We start from the raw sequence: 13,432 nt of genomic DNA, 5'->3' as shown, positions 1-13,432 counted from the left end.
ATTTCTATTTTCCTTTTTTGGATCAGCAGACACACTAGCCATTAGCTGTCAGTTCCTTCAAGCTAGGCTTCAACAGTATGTGAAGTGAGAACTTTCATATGTACAAGCTGGATTTAGAAAAGGCAGAGGAACCAGAGATCAATGCCAACATCTGCTGGATCATAGAAAAAGCTAGAGAATTCTAGAAAAACATCTACTTCTGTTTCATTGACTATGCTAAAGCCTTTGACTGTGTATATCACAACAAACTGTGGAAAATTCTTAAAGACATGGGGATACCAGACTACCTTACCTGCCTCCTGCAAAACCTGTATGCAGGTCAAGAACAAGAAGCAACAGTTAGAACTAAACATAGAACAACAGACTGGTTCCAAATTGGGAAAGGAGAATGTCAAGGCTGTATCTTGTCACCCTGCTTGTTTAACTTATATGCAGAGTACATCATGTGAAATGCTGGGCTGGATAAATCACAAGATGGAATTGAGATTGCTGGGAGAAATATCAATAACGTCAGACATGCAGATGATACCATCCTTATGGCAAAAAAGTGAAGAACTAAAGAGCCTCTTGATGAAAGTGAAAGAGGAGAGTGAAAAAGTGACTTAAGACTCAACATTCAAAAAACTAAGATCATGGCATTCGGTCCCATCATGTCATGGCAAATAGACAGGGAAACAATGGAAACAGTGACAGACTTTATTTTCTTGGGCTCCAAAATCATTGCATATGATGACTGCAGCCATGAAATTAAAAGATGCTTGCTCCTTGGAAGTAAAGCAATGACAAACTTAGTGTATTAAAAAGCAGAGACATTACTTTGCCAACAAAGGACCATGTAGTCAAAGCTATGGTTTTTCCAGTAGCCATGTACAGATGTGAGAGCTGGACAGTAAAAAAGGCTGAGCACCAAAGAACTGATGCCTTCAAACTCTGATGCTGGAGAAGACTCTTGAGACTCCCTTGGACATCGAGGAAATCAAACCAGTCAATCCTAAAGGAAATCAACTCTGAATATTCAGTGGAAGGTCTGATGCTGAAGTTGAAGCTCCAATAGTTTGGCCACCTGATGTGAAGAGCTGACTCGTTGGAAAAGACTCTGATACTGGGAAATATTGAAGGCAGGCGGAGAAGGGGATGATGACAGAGGATGAGATGGTTGAATGGCATCACCGAATCAATGGACATGAGTTTGAGCAAGCTCCGGGAGATTGTGAAGGACAGGGAAGCCCGGTGTGCTGCAGTCCATGGGGTTGCAAAGAGTAGGACACAACTGAGCAACTGAACAACAACAACATATCCATGAAGGCACATATGTTTTTCATGTGTCCAGGAATTTTGTCCCAGTTTCTGCTGTCTTCCTCTGTTAGTGTAAACCCTACCCAGAGCACTTCAAGGCCCACCACAAATGCCTCTTGAAGACCCACCCAAACCAGAAATTCTCATCTAATACCAGAAAGTCTTAAAGTTTCAGGCCTCAGAAGGTGGGCTGACCTGCCTTAAGTGACCAGCCAAGATTAGAATCTAAGGCTCCCAAATTTCTAACCTAGTGTATTTTTATGGCTCCACATGATTTCTGTCTTTTCTGTACACCCCCCTCAAAGCAACATTCTGCCTTATAATATGGTCTGTGATCCTTGTACCTGCCTTTCCCATAAATGACTTGAAGCTCTCTAAGGGCAAGAGCCTATTTCATCCATTACTCTCTGCCCTCATCTCCATTTGCTCAGTACAATGTACCACACCAGCAGATGCTCTGCATTTTTGCATAACAAGACAGAGCAATTGCCTTTGCAGTGACTAAAAAGCAATGCAGTTGTCATTGGACAATCCAAGCAACATCAAAGGAGGCCCTGAGTTTTTACTCTTCAGAGACCTTGGCTGTTGGGAAACACTACAGCCATTGAAAGTGTATCTGTTGGATGGACATTAGAGTCACACCTCAGCCAGTGAAAGAAGGGAGAGGCATTTTAGTTCCTTTTGGGGTCCATCTTCAAGATGTTGTGGAGACCCAATTCTACAACTCCTGTAAATTCAAGAGTGCAAAAAACTAAAGCCCATTTTTTTTTACAATTTTATTTTTACTGGTCAAAGGGATTTTTTTTTTTCAGGTAACCTAGTGAAGTCTAATTCTCTGACTTTAAAGAAGAGGGACTTGAAGTCCAGAGAGATGATGGTATTTCTCTAAAGTCACGGCATGAATGAATGATAGACTCTCCCAATATCTTGTACAAGCCTTTTTCAGCCCCAGCAAATGAATAGATGGTTGTCACAAACCTCGTCTTAAGAACAGAAAGAGCTGCAGCCTAGACGAACAGAGACTCCATTACTTCCTGGCATTCCATTTCATCATTGGACATATCCAAACCTTGCTAACTGTTAAATGGGATAATTTATGTAAAGAAGTGAAAATGAAAGTGAAGTCGCTCAGTCGTGTCCGACTCTTTGTGACCCCGTGGACTGTAACCTACCAGGTTCCTCCATCCATGGGACTCTCCAGGTAAGAATACTGGAGTGGGTTGCCATTTCCTTCTCCAGAGGATCTTCCCGACCCAGGAATTGAACCGCGGTGTCCCACCTTGCAGGTGGACGCTTTAACCTCTGAGCCACCAGGGAATTTATGTAAAGCACTTAGCAAATTGCCTGATACACAATAAAAATACTCCTCCCTCCCTGTTAGAATGAAGTTCCTTTATAGTAAGCTTAATTCTGCCTCCTGGTGGTTTCCACTCTGTTGAAATCTGACCCATCCTAGGTTCTCCTTTCTAGAGACACTTATGACAAATAATCCTTTTCCACATGACAGCTTTGAAGGCATTTGAAGAGAGCACCCCTGCTCTACTTCCCTTCCTTCAAAATGGTTCACTGCAAGACTATCCTTCACCCACTCAGATTTCATCTTCCTGCAAATAGGGGTTGGCCTCATTTTCCACAAAATCATTACATTTATAATGAGAAGTTGTCATTCGGTCTCTGACTGGAGAATTGGGCCAACAGAAGTGCACTTACCTTGTGCCCTCAAGCCCCTTACAACACAAGCAAAGGCTGAACTGAGCAGAACACCCCAAGGTGGCCAAGTGTTGAAGTGTTCAGTCCTCAGGTGAGCCAGTAGCTTCACACTGCCACTGGTAGCTTCCCCAACACTGTCCTTGGCTCCTTACCTCCCCCATCTCTCTTCCTCATTTCCCCATCCCATTCCCACGGTAGAACTCAGCTACCCTACATCCCTAAATCTGTAAGCTCAATTGTTGAACCATGTAAACTATTAAGCCTTGAGTCGCGCCAGGCAGGTGCTCCTGCTCAACTACCTATCCTGGCATGCCCCAGTGGTCCCTGCAGGCTCCCCAGGTAGCCCTTGTCTCGAGCATTTTCCCCAAGCTGGTGGCAAAAGTGGACCTTTGCCCTGGCGGGCACAAGACACTAGTTCCGCAGAGAGCCTACAGTGGGAGTTACCTTGCAAGCATTGAGTGGTTGAAGCGCTCCATTGGACGACTGGACCTAGAGGTGGATGGGTCGTCACCTAGGTTGCGCTCCTTTCGCCACGGTCAGGCCCGGAGTAGAGCGGCAGGCTGGATGGAGGGTTCCCGTCCCTCGTAGCCAGGAGTTGGACTGACCCACTGATGAGCGGCAGGGCTAGGGGGCCGGCAGAGGATAGCACGGAGGCAGCTTCGGAAGGGGCGCTGCTGCGGAGGGAGCGCTGCTGGTCGCCGCCTAGGCAGCCCAAAAGAGAGACTCAGCCACCGGTTTCTGTGACAGCCCCTGGCCCCCAGCTGCGCCTCACTTGTAGGCCGCAGTCGCTCTCAGCAGGTTACCCGCACGCCCGAGAGCTCTGGCGGAGGTTCCTGCGGCGTCAGCTAGGGGTCAAGGAGGTTTGAATTCAACTGAGCCTCTCCTGGCGCTGCTGCTTGCCAGCTACTGGGCGTCAGGACGGCGGGTTCCTCGGGTCACAATTGGCGGAAGATGGAGCCTTAGAGGCGAGTAAAGTGAGTAGGAGTGGTAGGGAGGGGCCCCAACCCTGAAGTTCAGATCAGAACTCTGCTGCCTGCACGGAGAAGGCTGGCTGAAGGCCAACGCACACTCCCTCCCAGGGGCGGACTTGGGCGGCCTAGATACTCCAGGGGGTGGAGGCGGAGGTACCCGAGCTAGGGTGAGCGGCAGAGCGTCAAACTCGCTGCTCGCTAACGCCACCCACCTCCCCGCCCTGCCGTGTGCTTGGGTCGCGAAGACTGATTTGGTCCACCAAAACCTGACGTAACACAAACATTTCATTAGCCAAATGGCTAACCTCTCTGGAGCCAAAGGCTGGGAGGGCAGAGTAAGGAGGGGTCCTCCCCTTTCCAGGCCCCTCTGAGAGGCCGCCAGAGAGCCCTACGGTGCACCACACCCTGGCCTGGAGTCCCCGTCTCACGCCTCCGGGAGGCCCAGCGATTTGTGAGGGAAGGGGAGGGTGGGGTGGGATGGCGCGACGGACTGTCGACAACCTTTTCCTGGATCCATTCAATCCGCTACTCGAAGTTTCCTGGCAATTACAACATCCCCAGGAGGGCAGATTCCCCGCCTGTTAATCACGGTGTGCATTTTTAAACCACCTCCCCCCTATCTTTTTGAAAATTTAGCTGGCATGCTTCCAGCCTACAAGCTTGGGATGGTTGGGAAAAGACACAGCTCCACAGCTCAAGTGCGGTGGGCAGGAGGACTTGAATGTTGCTTTCCTTCAGCTCTCACCAGATGTGTACTAGAACACGAAGGAACATTGCCTCTTGGATATCCCACCTCCTGGCTGAGGAAACCTACATTTGAGCCCTTGCTTGCTAGGTGGAAGGAACTGACTTCAGAATTTTTCCGGAGGGCTTAGTGAACACACCTCTGTTTTTAAATAGAGAAGTTAAGCTAATCAACCTAGAAATTATACTAATGAATCTGTATAACATGCCTCAAGCGGGGTGGGGGGACGGGGTGGACTCACATGAATCACTTCAGCACTCTAAAAACATCAGTGTTCAATGGAGGGAATTGTGTAAGGCAGCACTCCTCTGGAAAAGATTTTCTTGAAATTCTGCCAGTAGGTTGAAAAGCAACCATCCTTGACAAATGCGTGTACCGAACAAGTTTATCCTGTAACATTGCCACGGAGATGTGAAAGGGGACCTGACTTTAAGGATAGATGGTCAACTCCATACAAAAGCCAGATCTGGGGCTTCTCTTACATTACACTCCTCCTACTCCTTTCCTACCTCTCATTTTCTCCTTTTGCTCCTAGTCTTCCTTCCAGGGTGTGTAGTATCTGGTAGGAGTCTGAGAAGACTTCACCACCTCCAAACTGAGAGGAAACCTATGAGCTAAGTAAGCTTTCACGTCTTTAGGCCTTCAATGGTGGTGGTTTAGTTGCTAAGTCGTGTCTGACTCTTGCGACCCCATGGACTGTAGCCCGCCAGGCTCAGAGGAGTCCATGGGGATTCTCCAGGCAAGAATACTGGAGTGGATTGCCATTTCCTTCTCCAGGGGATCTTCCCAACCCAAGAATCAAACCTGGGTCTCCTGCATTGCAGGCACATTCTTTACCAACTGAGATATGAGGGAAGCCCTTAGACCTTCAATATTCTTCATCTATTAAATGACCCTAATAAAAGGACCTTCTTCCCAGTATTTTAGAAAGGATTCAATGGGTTGATCTGTGCCTGGCCGATAATCAGAGCTCTGTATTTCTCTTCTTCCTCCAAGACAAAAGAAAGATAGTGATTCCAAGACTGCCTTTTATTCTCATTGTTGTACATGGCCCATTGTCCTTGATGAAGGCAGAACCAGATCACCAATGGATGATCATACTCTGAGGGAAAGGGCCTAGCTTCCTGCTTTAAAAACAAGCCCCTTCATGCTTTCCACAGGGCCTGGCTTTTTTTTTTCTTTTTAGTTTTCCCTGTGCCTTGTAGGATCTCAGTTCCTTGACCAGGGATTGAACTTATGCCCCTTACAGTGGAAGCATGGAGTCTTAAACACTGGACCGCCAGAAGAGTCCCTACAGGCTTGTCTTAATGAGCTCAGATCAGAGACTTCAAAACAAAGGCCAGCTCTTTCTACATACCATATGTAGATCCCTGAGAATATCCCCTGGAGAAGGAAATGGCAACCCACTGCAGTATTCTTACCTGGAAAATTCCATAGACAGAGGAACCTGGGGAACCTAGTCCACAGGGTCACAAAGGGTCAGACATGACTGAGCAACACAAGTTGCAGGCATGCTTTTGAAAATAGGTAAGAATACATATTTTGATTGCCATAATTCTTCTTCATCATACTCACTCTGATAATAACAACAATAATAATGTCTGTGCTGTGTAACAGCCTCTGCAATTGGGGATAACAAGAGAAAAACCCTTTCCCCAGCCCTTATATTTCATCCTGCCATCTTCCTCTTAGATCCATACTTGGGTTTAAGCCTTCCATCAACTTTAAAACATATACCTTTTGTGTAAGACTGAATAATTACTTCACACAAATATCTATATCTTAATCCCCGAGACTTGTAAAATGTTACCTTACATAACAAAAGGGACTTTGCAGTTGTAATTAAAGTTCTTGAGATGGGGAGACTATCCTGGATTATCCAGTTGGGCCCTAAGTGCAAACACCTGTATCCTTATAAGAAGGAGACAGAGAGAGATTTATATACACAGAGAATAAAAGGATATGAAGATGGAGCAGCATGAGTTTTAAAGCTACTGACCTTGAGGATTGTACTGATGAAGCTACAAGCAAAGAAATCCCAACTGCCACTAGAAACTGGAAGAGACAAGGAAATTATTCTCCTCCAGAGCCTTTAGAAGAAACAACCCTGTCAACATCTTGATTTTTGCCCCATAAAACTAATTTTAGGCTTTTGATCTCCACGACAGTAAGAGAATAAATTTAAGTCACTAACTTTGTGGTAATTTGTTGCAGTAGCCAAAGAAAATGAATATACTTTTATAATCATATTTAATTCTATCTCATCTAGTTTGTTGTCTGTGTCTTTGCTACAACTCCCTACCAGATTTTAAGCTACAGTGCACAGCAAAGGGCATTCAACACATTTCTACTTACTGGACAACTAACTAACCTAATGAATGAATGAACTGATGTCACTCATCAGCAAAGTGGTCAGAGCAGGGGAAAAGTGCCTAGCTCATTGTAACCCATATCTGTTGCTTCTATACCTTAATGGTGTGCTGGGTTCAGTTGGTATATTTCTTCTTAAACAAAGAACAATACATTGTGTAATTTCTAAATATCCTACAGGATGTTAATTAGGCAGTATTGTATGCTGAAGTAGTTACGTAAGGGCTTGAGTTTTAAATCCCAGCTCTGTTATCAGTTCACTTGTGACCCTGGGTAGGTAATACTCCAACTCAGAGCCTCTGTTTCCCCATCTGTAACATAAGAAAGTTTCTAGACTATCTGGAAGATCCCTTCCAACATTGTTCAATAGTCCTTAGAATTACACCACTGTTCTGTTACTGTCTGCATCCCCTTTATTTTTACACTTTGGTGGGGAGGTGCTAAATCAGTAATGGTGAGGTTGCAAGCCATAAGAAAAGAAAGAAAATCAAGAAATGATGGTACTGGAAGGAAAGCATCAAAGCTTTTTAATTTTCTCGAAAGGAGATGACATACTCCCATGCACTTGCAGACATAACGTATTTCTGTACCTCCGCTTTGGCCTTTTACAATCACTTTACTCAGAGTACTTCACAGTATATATTCTCATAACACTAACAATCTCTGGTTTCATTTTCTAGTCAATGTCACAGTAATCCTAAGAAAAGAAAAACAGTGAACCAGTACTGGGTTTCCTCAAACACCCGCCCCAAAATGTCACTTGTATCAGCAAAAATATACAGTGGCTTTTCATTGCTTTAGAAATATAGTCTCAAATCCCTTGCATGACATTTGGAAGCTTTCTACAATCTAGCCCTGCCTTCCTTTACAATCAATTCATCATTATCTGAAGTCTGTGCTTCAGCTAACATTGTCACATCCTTTCCAAAACTTCTGTTTTGCTATGCTGCTCCCACTACTTGGAAAACCCTGTCCCCTCGATTCCACTCCCTTTCACCTGCCTAAGGAAATTTTATTAATCTTTCAAAGCTTAACCAAATGACACTTTCTCCATGAAGCCCTCCCTGATCCAGCAAAAATGAAGCACCTCTTCCCTTCCCTTACTTGAACCCTATTTATTTGATATATTGGGATGGCCAAAAAGTTCGTTCAGGTTTTTCCATATGATGGTATGATGGAAACCTGAATAAACTTTTTGGCCAACCTAATATTTTCATCTTCTTACACACAGAGTAGAGTCCTGGTAGATACTCACCAAATCAGTCCACAAAATAAACCTAAAATGTCCCATACTTAAAAATGCCCCTCATATATTGTGAGGTAGTTTCTCACAATGTTAATTATAGAGTCACCATATGACCTACAATTCCTCTCCTAGGTTCATAGGAGCATCATTTATAATAGCTGAAACAAACCAAATGTTATCAATTGATGAATGGACAAACAAGATGTGGTCTATCCATACAGTTGAGTACTATATATTACTCAACTTTTAGAAAGGATGAACTACAATATGGATGAAACTTAAACATATTATGCTAAGTGACAGAAGCCAGACACAAAAGGCCATATATTATGATTATATTTATATGAAATATTCAGAAAAAGCAAATTCATAGGGATAGAAATTTGGTTAATGGTTGCCAGGGACTGGGGGAGAGAAGGAAATGGTAAACAACTGGAAATGAGTATGGAGTTTCCTTTTGGGGTGCTAAAAAGATAACAGTAATGGTTGCTGAATTCTGAATATATTTAATTTCACTGAGTGGTATACTTTAAAAGAGTGGATTTTTATGGTATGTGAATTATATACAAGAAATATTTTTTAAAAAACACATGCAATATCCCATGTAAACAAAATCATAGGAAAAGACCAAAATTCCAGTATGGGTTTGTATTTTACTAATAATTCCTCCTTACAGTCTGATTTCTTTTTAGCCTCACCTAATTTCTTCCTGACCTTGGCTTAAACTGCTTCTGACCACCTGTATAGCAGAATCTTTTTAAGTCAGTCAAATGTTTTTCCACAAGCTCTTAACTACCAGTTTCCTTGGAAGCAGACTGCAGAGTGTTAATTGTATAAAACAAATACAGGGCTTCTTCTAACTTTCCCTCTCCAAAAGGACAGTAGGCCTATGACTCAGGCCTATTCTAGATGGTCCTAGTAAGTAGCCAGACTTTTATCCAGTAACCTGTGGGTTACCCCAAACAGCTGTCTGCTCTGCCTGGCAGAGGCCCAAGATGTTTCTCTTCATGCGTTCATCACTTAATTGCAAGGAAGGCCTTGCCTGAAAGACATGCTGCTCCTTGCCAACACAATGCAGAGAAGGACTTCACTGAACTTTATCTGGAGGAGGAGGTTGGGGATAGAGGACTGACTAGAGAGAGAGCTCCACAGGAGAAGTAGAGAGAAATCCTTGTCAGTTTGGGACCACTAGGCCGAGAAGGAGGGAGAGAGGAAGCAAAGGAGAGAGTATATATGCCATACATCTCTTTATTGGTGGAAGGGAAGCCATGGTATTTACAGGTCTTTGGGATGGGCCCAATACCTCAGCCAAATGTACCAACCAAATAGAAATACCCATCAAATGCTTTGATAATAGAACAATTCAAGGAGAAATTGCAATCACCTTAGGCCTGAGAAGACTATGTAACTCAGTCAGTTCAGTTGCTCAGTCGTATCTGACTCTTTCTGACCCCATGAACCGCAGCATGCCAGGCCTCCCTGTCCATCACTGATTCCCGGAGTCCACCCAAACCCATGTCCCTTGAGTCGGTGATGCCATCCAGCCATCTCATCCTCTGTCGTCCCCTTTTCCTTCTGCCCTCAATCCCTCCCAGCATCAGAGTCTTTTCCAATGAGTCAACTTTTCACATGAGGTGGCCAAAGTACTGGAGTTTCAGCTTTAGCATCCTTCCTTCCAAAGAACACCCAGGACTGATCTCCTTTAGAATGGACAGGTTGGATCTCCTTTCAGTCCAAGGGACTCTCAAGAGTCTTCTCCAACACCACAGTTCAAAAGCATCAATTCTTCGGCACTCAGCTTTCTTTATAGTTCAACTCTCACATCCATACATGACCACTACGTAATTGACAATTGGGAAATGGGTAACTTATTAGTTACTTAAGGGATAAAATTCTACATATATCCTTCCTTATCAGTTCAGTTCATTCAGTTCAGTCACTCAGTTGTGTCCAACTTTTTGCAACCCCATGGACTGAAGCACACCAGGCTTCCCTGTCCATCACCAACATCCAGACTTTACTCAATCTCATGTCCATCAAGTCAGTGATGTCATACAATCATCTCATCCTCTGTTGTCCCCTTCTCCTGCCTTCAATCTTTCCCAGCATCAGTGTCTTTTCCAAAGAGTCAGTTCTTCCCATCTGATGGGCAAAATATTGGAGCTTCAGCTTCAGTGTAAGTCCTTCCAATGAATATTCAGGACTGGTTTCCTTTTGGAGTGACTGGTTGGATCTTTTTGCAATTCAAGGGACTCTCAGGGGTTTTCTCCAACACCACAGTTCAAAAGCATCAATTTTTAAGTGTTCAGCTTTCTTTATGGTCCAACTCTCACATCCATACGTGACTACTGGAAAATCCATAGCTTTGACTATTGGGACCTTTGGTGGCAAAGTAATATCTCTATTTTTTAGTATGCTGTCTAGATTGGTCATAGCTTTTCCTCCAAGGAGCAAGTATCTTTTAATTCCATGGCTACAATCACAATTTGCAGTGATTTTGGAGCCCAAGAAAATAAAGTCTGTCACGCTTTCCATTGTTTCCCCATCTATTTGCCATGAAATGATGGGACCGCATGCCATGATCTTAGTTTTGTGAATGTTGAGTTTTAAGCCAGCTTTTTCATACCTCTTTTACTTTCATCAAGAGGCTCTTCAGTTCCTCTTCACTTTCTGCCATAAGTGTGGTGCCATCTGCATATCTGAAGTTATTGATATTTCTCCTGGCAATCTTGATTCCAGCTTGTGCTTCACCCAGCCCAGCATTTCACATGATATACTCTGCATATAAGTTGAATAAGCAAGGTGACAAGATACAGCCTTGACGTACTCCTTTTCCTATTTGGAACCAGTCTGTTGTTCCGTGTCTGGTTCTAACTGCTGCTTCTTGACCTACATGCAGATTTCTCAGGAGGCAGCTAAGGTGGTCTGGTATTCCCATGTATTTCAGAATTTTCCACAGTTCATTGTGATCCACATAGTCAAAGTCTTCAGCATAGTTAATGAAGCAGAAGTAGATGTTTTTCTGGAACTCTCTTCCTTTTCCTGTGATCCAACAGATGTTGGCAATTTTATCTCTGATTCCTCTGCCTCTTCTAATCCAGCTTGAACATCTGTAAGTTCTCAGTTTATGTACTGTTGAAGCCTAGCTTGGAGAATTCTGATCATTACTTTGCTAACGTGTGAGTTGAGTGCAATTGTGCAGCAGTTTGAACATTCTTTGGCATTGCTTTTCTTTGGGATTGGAATGAAAACACCTTTTCCAGTCCTGTGGCCACTGATGAGTTTTCCAAATTTGCTGGTATATTGAGTGCAGCACTTTCACAGCATCATCTTTTAGGATTTGAAATAGCTCAGTTGAAATTCCATCATCTCCACTAGCTTTTTTGTAGTGATTCTTCCTAAGGCCCACTTGACTTTGCACTCCAGAATGTCTGGCTCTAGATGAGTGATCACACCATCGTGGCTATCTGGGTCATTAAGATATTTTTTGAAGAGTTCTTCTGTATATTCTTGCCACCTCTTAATAACTTTGGCTTCTGTTAGGTCCATACATCTTCTGTCGTTTACTGTGCCCATCTTTGCATGAAATGTTCCCTTGGTATCTCTCATTTTCTTGAAGAGAGCTATAGTCTCTCCTATTCTATTGTTTTCCTCTATTTATTTGCACTGATCACTTAGGAGTGCTTTCTTATCTCTCCTTGCTATTCTTTGGAACTCTGCATTCAGATATATTTCCTTTTCTCCTTTGCCTTTAGCCTCTCTTCTTTTCTCAGCTATTTGTAAGGTCTCCTCAGTCAACCATTTTGCCTTTTTGCATTTCTTTTTCTTGGGGATGGTCTTGATCACTGCCTCCTGTACAGTGTCATGAACCTCCATCCATAGTTCTTCAGGCACTCTATCAGATCTAATCCCTTGAATTTGTTTCTCACTTCCACTGTATATTAGTAAGGGATTTTTTTTAGGTCAAACCTGAATGGTCTAGTGGTTTTCCCTACTTTCTTCAATTTCAGTCTGAATTTTGCAGTAAGGAGTTCATGATCTGAGCCACAATCAGCTTCTGGTCTTGTTTTTGCTGACTTTATAGAGTTTCTCCATCCTCAGCTGCAAAGAACAGAATCAATCTGATTTCGGTATTGACCATCTGGTGATGTCCATGTGTAGAGCCATCTCTTGTATTGTTGGAAGAGCATATTTGCTATGTCTAGTTTACCTTGATTCATGGACCTAAGATTCCAGGTTCCTATGCAATATTGTTCTTTTACAGCATTGGAATTTACTTTCACCATGAGAGGCATCCACAGCTGGGCATTATTTCTACTTTGGTTCAGTTTCCTCTTTCCTTCTGGAGCTATTTTTCCACTCTGCTAGTAGCATATTGGGCACTTACTGACCTAAGGATTTCATCTTTCAGTGACATATTTTTTGCCTTCTCATACTGTTCCTGGGGTTCTCCAGGCAAGATTGCTGAAGTGGTTTGCATTTCCTTCTCCATGGACCTCATTTCTCAGAACTCTCCACCATGACCAGTCTTTCTTGGGTAGCCCTATATGGCATTTCTCATAGTTTCACTGAGTTAGACGGCTGTTATCTGTGTGATCTGTTTGGTTAATTTTCTGTGATTGTGGTTTCCATTCTGTCTTCCCTTGATGGATGAGGATAAGAGGCTTGTGCAAGCTTCCTGATGGGAGGGACTGGATGTGGGGAAAACTGATTCTTACTCATGTGGGCAAGGCCATTCTCAATAAATCTTTAATCCAATTTTCTGCTGATGGGTAGGGCTTTGTTCCCTCCCTATAATTTGTCCTGGGGCCAAACTATGGTAGGGGAAATGGTGACCTCCTCCAAAAGGATGTATGCCAGCATTCCCTGCCTCCCAGAACTGTTGTAGTCAGTGCTTCTAACCCTGCGGCAGGCCACTCTTGACCCACACCTCCACCAGAGGCTCCGGAACACTCACAGGCAAAGCTGGCTCAGTCTCTTGTGGGATCACTACTCCTTTCTCCTGGGTCCTGGTGTGCACAAGGTTGTTTCTGCCCTCCAAGAGTCTCTGTTTCCTCAGTTCTGTGGAAGCTCTGTATTCAAATCCCACTGGCT

At 43.7% G+C, this 13,432-nt stretch overlaps 1 protein-coding gene across 3 annotated transcripts in view; it reads right to left on the bottom strand.

The window, feature by feature from the left end:
- The window catches only part of ARHGEF9 (Cdc42 guanine nucleotide exchange factor 9), a 547,099-nt gene that overhangs the window by 388,611 nt on the left and 145,056 nt on the right, over positions 1-13,432 (bottom strand). For 2 of the 3 annotated variants that reach the window (XM_055564523.1, XM_055564525.1), the window contains exon 1: positions 3,451-4,112. The exons of the other annotated variant lie outside the window; for it this stretch is intronic. The gene's annotated coding sequence lies outside the window, so the exon portion shown is untranslated. Of the gene's footprint in view, positions 1-3,450; positions 4,113-13,432 lie in introns of those variants that run through there. 3 annotated transcript variants of the gene reach the window in all.

This window comes from Bubalus kerabau, chromosome X (genome assembly GCF_029407905.1).
Source record: "Bubalus kerabau isolate K-KA32 ecotype Philippines breed swamp buffalo chromosome X, PCC_UOA_SB_1v2, whole genome shotgun sequence".
NCBI lineage: Eukaryota > Metazoa > Chordata > Mammalia > Artiodactyla > Bovidae > Bubalus > Bubalus kerabau.
This window is presented reverse-complemented; position numbering and strand designations above follow the sequence as displayed.